The following is a 7,517-nucleotide window of genomic DNA, read 5'->3' as shown; positions in this document are numbered from 1 at the left end:
GCGACCTGAATTGCTACGGAGCAGAAGACTGGGGGTCTTGCGCTCGACAGTTTTCTTAGCACATATAAGCATACACATCAACATATCAAGGCATATGGACACATAAAAATAATGGTGAACCGAACATGTCAATTTCCAAATGTCATGTCTTTATATACTTTGATTAGAAAGTATACCTATGCACATAAGCGCATTGAACATTAGAACACCCACATAAGCATGAACATAAGCTCATAAGCATACACTTAAGCATGAAGTGGTACATGAACATACACATAAGCTCATAAGAATGCACTTAAGCATGAAGTGGTAAATGAACATACACTTAAGCATGAAGTGGTACATGAACATATGCATAAGCTCATAAGCATGAAGTGGTACATGAACATACACATAAGCATACACATAAGCTCATAAGCATGAAGTGGTCAATGAACATACAATTAAGCATGAAGTGGTACATGAACATACACATAAGAATACACATCAACATATCAAGGCATATGGACACATAAAAATAATGGCGAACCAAACATTGAACCAAACATTGAACATACTAACCACAAACACATAATCCATGTGATACGAAGTATACTTATGCGCATAAGCCTATTGAACATGAGACTGCAATCCGCCAAAGTAATGCACTACAAAAGGGCAGAAGCGCTGAAATACTAAACAACTAAATGTCCTATCCTACTATTGCTCCTCCTCACTCTCCTCATCCCCTTTGCCCTCCTCTTCTACGAGCCCCTGACTGCTTCTTCTTCACATCCACTCTGTCCTTCTGGATCATGCACATTGGATCATAAATCTGAACATGTAAATATTTAACACAATAGCTAGAAATTCATATAACATGCCAGCATTGAACATAATAGCTTGAAATTCATTTGTAGACCCACGTGCCCATCATGACTGCACCCCTCCGACTCTGCCACATCCTTTGTCCCCCCCTCCGCATCTGCCACATCCTCCAATGCCTCCTCCTCATCTCCCACATCATCTAATGCCTCCTTCCCGTCCGCAACATCCCTTATGCTTTCCTCCCCATCTCCCACATCCTCGAATGCCCCCTCCTTTCCATCTAGTATCGCCTCATCTGCACCCTCCACTACCTCGTTCTTCTCCTCCTCTAGCTGCTCCTCTCCCTCCTCCTCTCGCTCCTTTGTCGCATCCTCCTCTTGCTGCCTCCATCGTATTGTTTGTCTTTTCCTCTTTAGTGGACTCCTTCAAGGAGAGCATGAGACATTGTCTCAACATGTCTACCACACGAGGGTCATGGGTGCCTTGGCTATGCACTGAATTACAATATAACAATGAATCAAAAAGGCAGACAACAATATCAAGAGCACATGGCAAATGAGCATTACGAAACACTTAAAAAGAGTCATCCGTGGAGAGTACAATATCATGCACATGCCCGAAGGCGTCTTGCAAGACAAGCTTCATGTTGTCAGCTATCTTTGTGGCTGCCTTCTCAATGTCCCCACTAGAGGAGGCCTAGGAGTAGAACCAGCGACGATTACTTAGAAGCAATTCCAAAGATCTTTCAAGTGACGGGGGAAGTGGATTGCACTACACACCTGTGTCACATCCTGCATTGGTTTCTGCTTCTTTACACAGTGTGGATTGGGGGATGTGAGATCCACATACATTGAAGTTTTTCCCTTGTTTGTAGGTGGGGTTTCAACATCGATGTGGATGGTGCTCCATCTTGGAAACATGCGAGGCTTGAACATGAAGGGAAGCACACTTTGCAAAGTTGTACAACATGAAACAAAATGGCCAACGAAAAACATACCGGGGCTAGTATTGGAGCAAGGAGGCTCCACCCTTTCTGCCTCTGGAGGTGGATGAGTTGTGTCGGTGGGGGACATGTGAACTTAAACTTATAACAAAAGCTCCTTGGAATGTCGGGGGATTTGTGACAATCTAGCTCTTACAAATCCACACCGTGCCTCCACTGAGGAGCTTCCGCTCCTCAAACTAAAAAGAAAGATGCGCAAGAGTGTGAATTTAGATGACCTCAATGCAACTATGCATACAAAAATAATTATACAATTTTTTACCAAGATCACTGTGGGATGTAATTTGATCTAATAAGCCCCAACAACTTGTATTAAGGTGCGCAAAATCATGGTACTTACGTTGTCTGTGTGCCTGTGAATGTTGTAGCCCTCCACTGCCTCCGCTACCATGGTTCAACCTACAAAGAAAATATGGGGAAGACCCACATCCAATCTTGGTTAAGGTGTTCTCTCTCTCTCATTGTCTCTCACTTAAAGACTCTTTCATAAAAAAAGGACTGGGAGCTGGATCAATTCATTGAATCATTGAAAATAGGTCAGTGAACTACACGCATTGTGGCGAGCAAGATTTGTTAAACCATCATCGAACAATGCAGCTAAGAAATGGAATGACAGCAAGTCAAATGGAGGAGGCTTTCACCTAGTAAGGAATACTGGAAGAAGTCCAAGCTAAAGAAGAGGAGAAAGATGCGCAATCGGGGAACAAAAGATCTAAGAAATAAGAAATCTTGGCCAGCTACTTCCTCGACAGAAGAAATGAAAGATTTGCCAACTGTTCTGCATCCTTGATGTCCAGCTCTTCTATCGGATATGCTTAATGCGTATCCACATCTTACCTTGTATCCACCCTTTCTACTCCACCATCTTCGAACAATTTTCTGGTATCATCATCTCTCTTCTCATCTCCTCCTCAATCGTTGGAGACGCAGTGCAGTCTTATATGCTGCTTTCTCTTGAAACAGAACTGTTGTTTTCGTTGTTTTTTTGGGCTTTCACAGTGCGCACGTTCGTTTATTGGTGGGGCATCCAGCCTACGCTCATTGTCACCAACCCAGATGAAATCAAATAGATCTTGGCGAACGACCTCAAATGCTACTCTAAGTCTTAGGCACAACAAAATAAATGGCGCTGAGCGTGTGCGAAAACACATACCGGGTGTTTCGATGCACCTGCTCGTCCGTTTAGGGGGTGGAGCTTCCAACCGTAGTCTTTGAGCAAGGCAAGAGGCAGGAGCCTGGGCTCGGATTGAGCTTGTGTGTTGGTGGTATAGCTCACGCTGTGCAGGGCCGCGCCTCTGTCCACTGGAGAATCTATGGCAATGATTGCGTGCCAGATGTGACAAAGGATGTGCATGGAACCCATGGATGGTCGATGGGATGAAGCAATCGCCGGAAAGGAGATCTGGGAAGATGGCAGAAGGCGTGAGGGCATTGCTGCTTCCATCTCGAGGTCTGGGGCCCGATGCACCAGCGTGTGCATAAGACAAAGGATAGACCCCCAGATCTATCCTTAGTCATGATGGAGCCTATGAAGAAAGAGAAATCCGAAGCGGCCATTATAAAATTCAATGGACAAAATTTCTTCAAGTTGGCAATTTTCGACCAAGTTGTGGTTCATGCACAAGAACCTCTCGAGTGTGGTATCAGGGATGGAGATAATGGTCACGAGGTAGAAAAGATCCCTGTGTGGGAAAAAAAAAATGAACGAGCACTTGGTATGATGGGTCGAACCCTTGGAGCAGATTTCTTTCGTCATTTGGATAGTACGAAGACAACACTTGAGAACTAGGCTATTACGAAAACATTGTTCGGTGTACATAGGAAACATTCGAAAGGTTTGCTTAAGCAAGAATTTTTTGATTTGAAGATGGAGGAAATACAGAGCTTGGGGATTGTTCTTAACCGAATGCAGTCTCTCCTGAAGCAAATTAATGAAGTTGGCTCCAGGGTAGAAGAAGAAGTTAAGAAGGCCATTCTTCTAAAGAACCTACTCCAAAATATCATGACACTGTTAAGATTCTTCGATTAGATGATGGTGCACATTACCTCGATTGCGTGGCCATGCTGTTTTGCAAATGAACATGGAAATATGTTTCTTGCAAGCAAGAAATTGCATCAGACTGATACAGTAGTGTACCTAGACACTGATTTCAATTCCAAAGAGGATTACAGCTATTAAGTCGACCAAGTGGAACAGGATCCTTGGTACATCGACAGCAGTGCATCATCTCACATGACAAATCATTAGGAATGGTTCACAGAAATGAAGCCATTAGAAGGACAGAAAAATGTCATCTACACAGCAGACAATACACCGAATCCAGTTCAAGGGACAGGTGTTATCCCTATGAACAATTTCACTAGTACGAAAGGATTGGTCAAAGATGTGCTCTATGTTCCGAAGCTCAGCAAGAACCTTTTGTAAGTAGGTCAAATGACGGAACACAATAAGTCATCTTCGACGGTGATGAATGCACTATCAGAGACAAATCCAAAAGATGTCAGCTAGTAGCAAAAGGTGTCAAAGAAGGACGCTTATACAGAATGCTAGCTACAGTACTAGATAAGCATGCCATGTCAGCTCAACTGCAATAGATGCCACTATCTGCAAAATGGCACAAGAGATATGGTCATGTCAACTTTAAGTACTTGTTAGATCTCAAGAATCAGAATATGGCAATTGGGATTCCGAAGCTACAGTTTCTTAAAAAAGTTTGCAAAGCATGCTGCTTCAGCAAATAAAAGCGAACCAACTTTAACAGAAGTACCTCTCGTATATGAGGTATTCTTGATTTGATACATACAGATGTATGGGATTATGCCCAGACCCGCAGTATCAATGTTTCACTTTACTACTTGACCTTCATCGACGACTCAAGCAGATATTGTTGGGTCTACTTTCTGAAAGAGAAATCTGAAGTGTTTTCCAGATTTCAAGAATTCAAAGCCATGGTAGAAAACCAGACAGGCAGAAAGATCAAGGTCATGAGATCAGATAGAGGAGGTGAATACATGTCTTCAACATTCATGAACTTTTGCAGAAATCATGGCATACGAAGACAATTCACATGTGTAGATACTCCTCAGCAGAATGCAAGAGCTGACAGGAAGAATGGGACTTTAGCAGACAGTGCTAGAGCAATGCTTAGTGAAAAGCATCTTCCAAATCAATATTGGGTAGAAGCAATAGCTACAGCAAACTACTTGCTTAATCGGCTTCCTACCGACAGGGTATGACTCCTTATGAAGCATTCACTGGATAAAAGCCACACATTGGGCATTTCCGCATATTTAGTTGCATAGCATATGCTCACATACATGATGATCATCACAGGAAATTCGATGCGAAGTCACGCAAATGCATCATGATTGGCTACAATGAAGAAAACAAAGCATACAAATTGTATGATCCCATCAACGGCAAGGTCATTATCTCCAGAGATGTAATCTTTGATGAGGAATCAGAATGGAAAACCTTACCTACACAGGAGATAGATGCATCGACTTCACAGTCATCTATAGAACAGGTTGATGAAGAAGAGTAAGAATTTCCAGCAACACCCCAAGCAGAGCCACATCAGCTCAAACGCTCTACTAGGGAAAGCAGACTACCAACCAGATTGACATATACTCTGAAAGGCAAAGCAATTCAGGTGGAAATCACCAACTATGCTCTTATGACTACCATCATGGCTACAGAAGAGCCAATGTACTTCGAAGACGCAGTAGACAAGCCAGAATGATAAACTGCTATGAATGAAGAAATGGATGCTTTGTATAATAATAATACTTGGGAATTATGTGACCTTCCAACAAGAAAGAAGGCCATAGCAAATAAATGGGTATACAAAGTGAAGTACAATCCAGATGAAAGTATTCAGAGATACAAAGCCAGATTAGTTGCAAAAGGATTTGCACAACAATATGGTCAAGACTATGATGAGACTTATGCTCCAGTAGCAAAGATGGATTCCATACGGTTCTTGATATCACTAGCGACACTTAGTAAATGGAATGTGTATCAGCTCGATGTCAAAGATGCATTTCTCAATGGTTATCTAGACAAGAAAGTCTACATGCAACAACCAGCAGGTTATGTTGAACCAGGAAAGGAGAATAAGGTTTGCCATCTCAAGAAAAGTCTCTACGGCTTATAACAAGCACCCAGAAGTTAGTACAACAGAATCGACAAGTATTTTGCTGATTTGGGATACATGAAGTCCAATGCAGATCATACTCTCTACTCCAAAGTTCAAGAGGTAGACATTACTATTGCACTTTTGTACGTAGATGATCTGATTGTGACAGGAAGCAGGGATAGCTTCATCAAAAAATTTAAACAAGACTCATCGCAGAGTTCGACATGAAAGATCTTGGACTTATGCACTATTGTCTTGGAATTGAGTTCTGGAGAGATTCAAATAACACATTCACGAGTCAGCTCGAGTATGTTGACAGTCTCCTGAAGAAGTTTCATATGGCAGATTGCAGTCACTCCCATGGAACAGAGTTTGAAACTTACTAAAGATTCAAAAAAGCCTACAGTCAATGACATATACTACAGGCAACTCATTGGATCTCTAATAGATCTGACAATCACACGGCCAGATATTTATTATGCAGTAAGCTCACTAGCACAGTTTATGACAAATCCAAAACAATCTCATTGAAATGCAGCCAAAAGAGTCTTGAGATACATTAGAGGTACAAGACAATTTGGGATAGAATACTGAGGAAGTCATTTACGGTTGCATGGATACTGTGACAGTGACTATGCCGGAGATCATGAGACCAGGAGATCGACACAGGGATATGCATTTTTCCTTGGTCAAGGTGCTATATCATGATTGTTAAACAAACAACCAACTGTTTCTTTGTCTTCGACTGAAGCAGAATATAGAGCACTCACTACATGTATATGTGAGGCTATATGGCTCAGAAGACTATTGTCAGAAACAGATTACTTTGATGAGTCAAAGCCAACAACGATATACTGTGATAATCAATCAACTCAAGCATTGGCCAAAAATCTAGTATATCACTCCAAGACAAAGCACATTGATGTCAGAGAGCACTTCATCAGAGAAAGAGTGTTACTTAGTGACATCACACTACAGCATTGTGATAACAAAGAGAATGTTGCAGACATCTTTACCAAACCACTCGGTTATTCGAGAAACACCGATTAGCTCTTGGCTTGACGCAGAGGAAGGACATTCCCATTAAAAGGGTGTGATGGAATGTAATGCTCAGTCCTTCGATTCCCTAGAATCATCATCTTGAGGAAAGGCCTACTTCATGATGTTGATCTTGAGGGAAGGTGTTAAGAGTTCACGCTCAACATCGTGTGATCATGTGTGCATAGCACCATCATGTGATCATATGTGCATAGCACTAACCTTATAGAGTGCTATAAAGGAAAGGGTTAGATCCCTAACCCTAACCCTAAAAGGGTTTGTATATATTCTATTTTTTCAACTAAATCTAGTGTACAATTAGTCATTTGTGGTGTGCTCTCTAGCTGTGCCCTCTCTCCTCATCTCCACTCTTCTCCTCTCCCCTCTTCATATTTTGTCAGTCTGATTCGCATCTCGTGCTGTAGAGACTTCTATTAATATGAATTCTTTGCATGCAAATTCCAACATGGAGAACAACACAACTGAATGTATAAATGCAAAGAAATAAAAAACACTTCTGAACATCTAGA

General features: G+C 41.8%; 1 long non-coding RNA gene across 2 annotated transcripts; it reads right to left on the bottom strand.

Annotated features, from left to right (window-relative positions):
• Positions 1–1,297: 1,297 nt before the first annotated feature.
• Positions 1,298–3,211, bottom strand: LOC147901328 (uncharacterized). 2 transcript variants are annotated; one of them, XR_015541229.1, is made up of 3 exons: positions 2,964–3,211; positions 2,151–2,209; positions 1,298–1,989 (listed from the first exon to the last, which is right to left on the bottom strand). It is a non-coding gene; the product is annotated as an uncharacterized LOC147901328 (long non-coding RNA). The 2 variants fall into 2 exon arrangements; XR_015541230.1 differs by lacking the exon at positions 2,964–3,211 and adding an exon at positions 2,452–2,938.
• Between the last annotated feature and the right edge of the window lie 4,306 nt (positions 3,212–7,517).

Source organism: Dipteris shenzhenensis, chromosome 6 (genome assembly GCF_047967505.1).
Source record: "Dipteris shenzhenensis isolate YYH24624 ecotype China chromosome 6, Dip_SZ_1.0, whole genome shotgun sequence".
In the NCBI taxonomy this organism is placed as follows: Eukaryota; Viridiplantae; Streptophyta; class Polypodiopsida; order Gleicheniales; family Dipteridaceae; genus Dipteris; species Dipteris shenzhenensis.
Note: the sequence above shows the minus strand (reverse complement) of the source record. Positions and strands in the feature narration are given on the sequence as shown.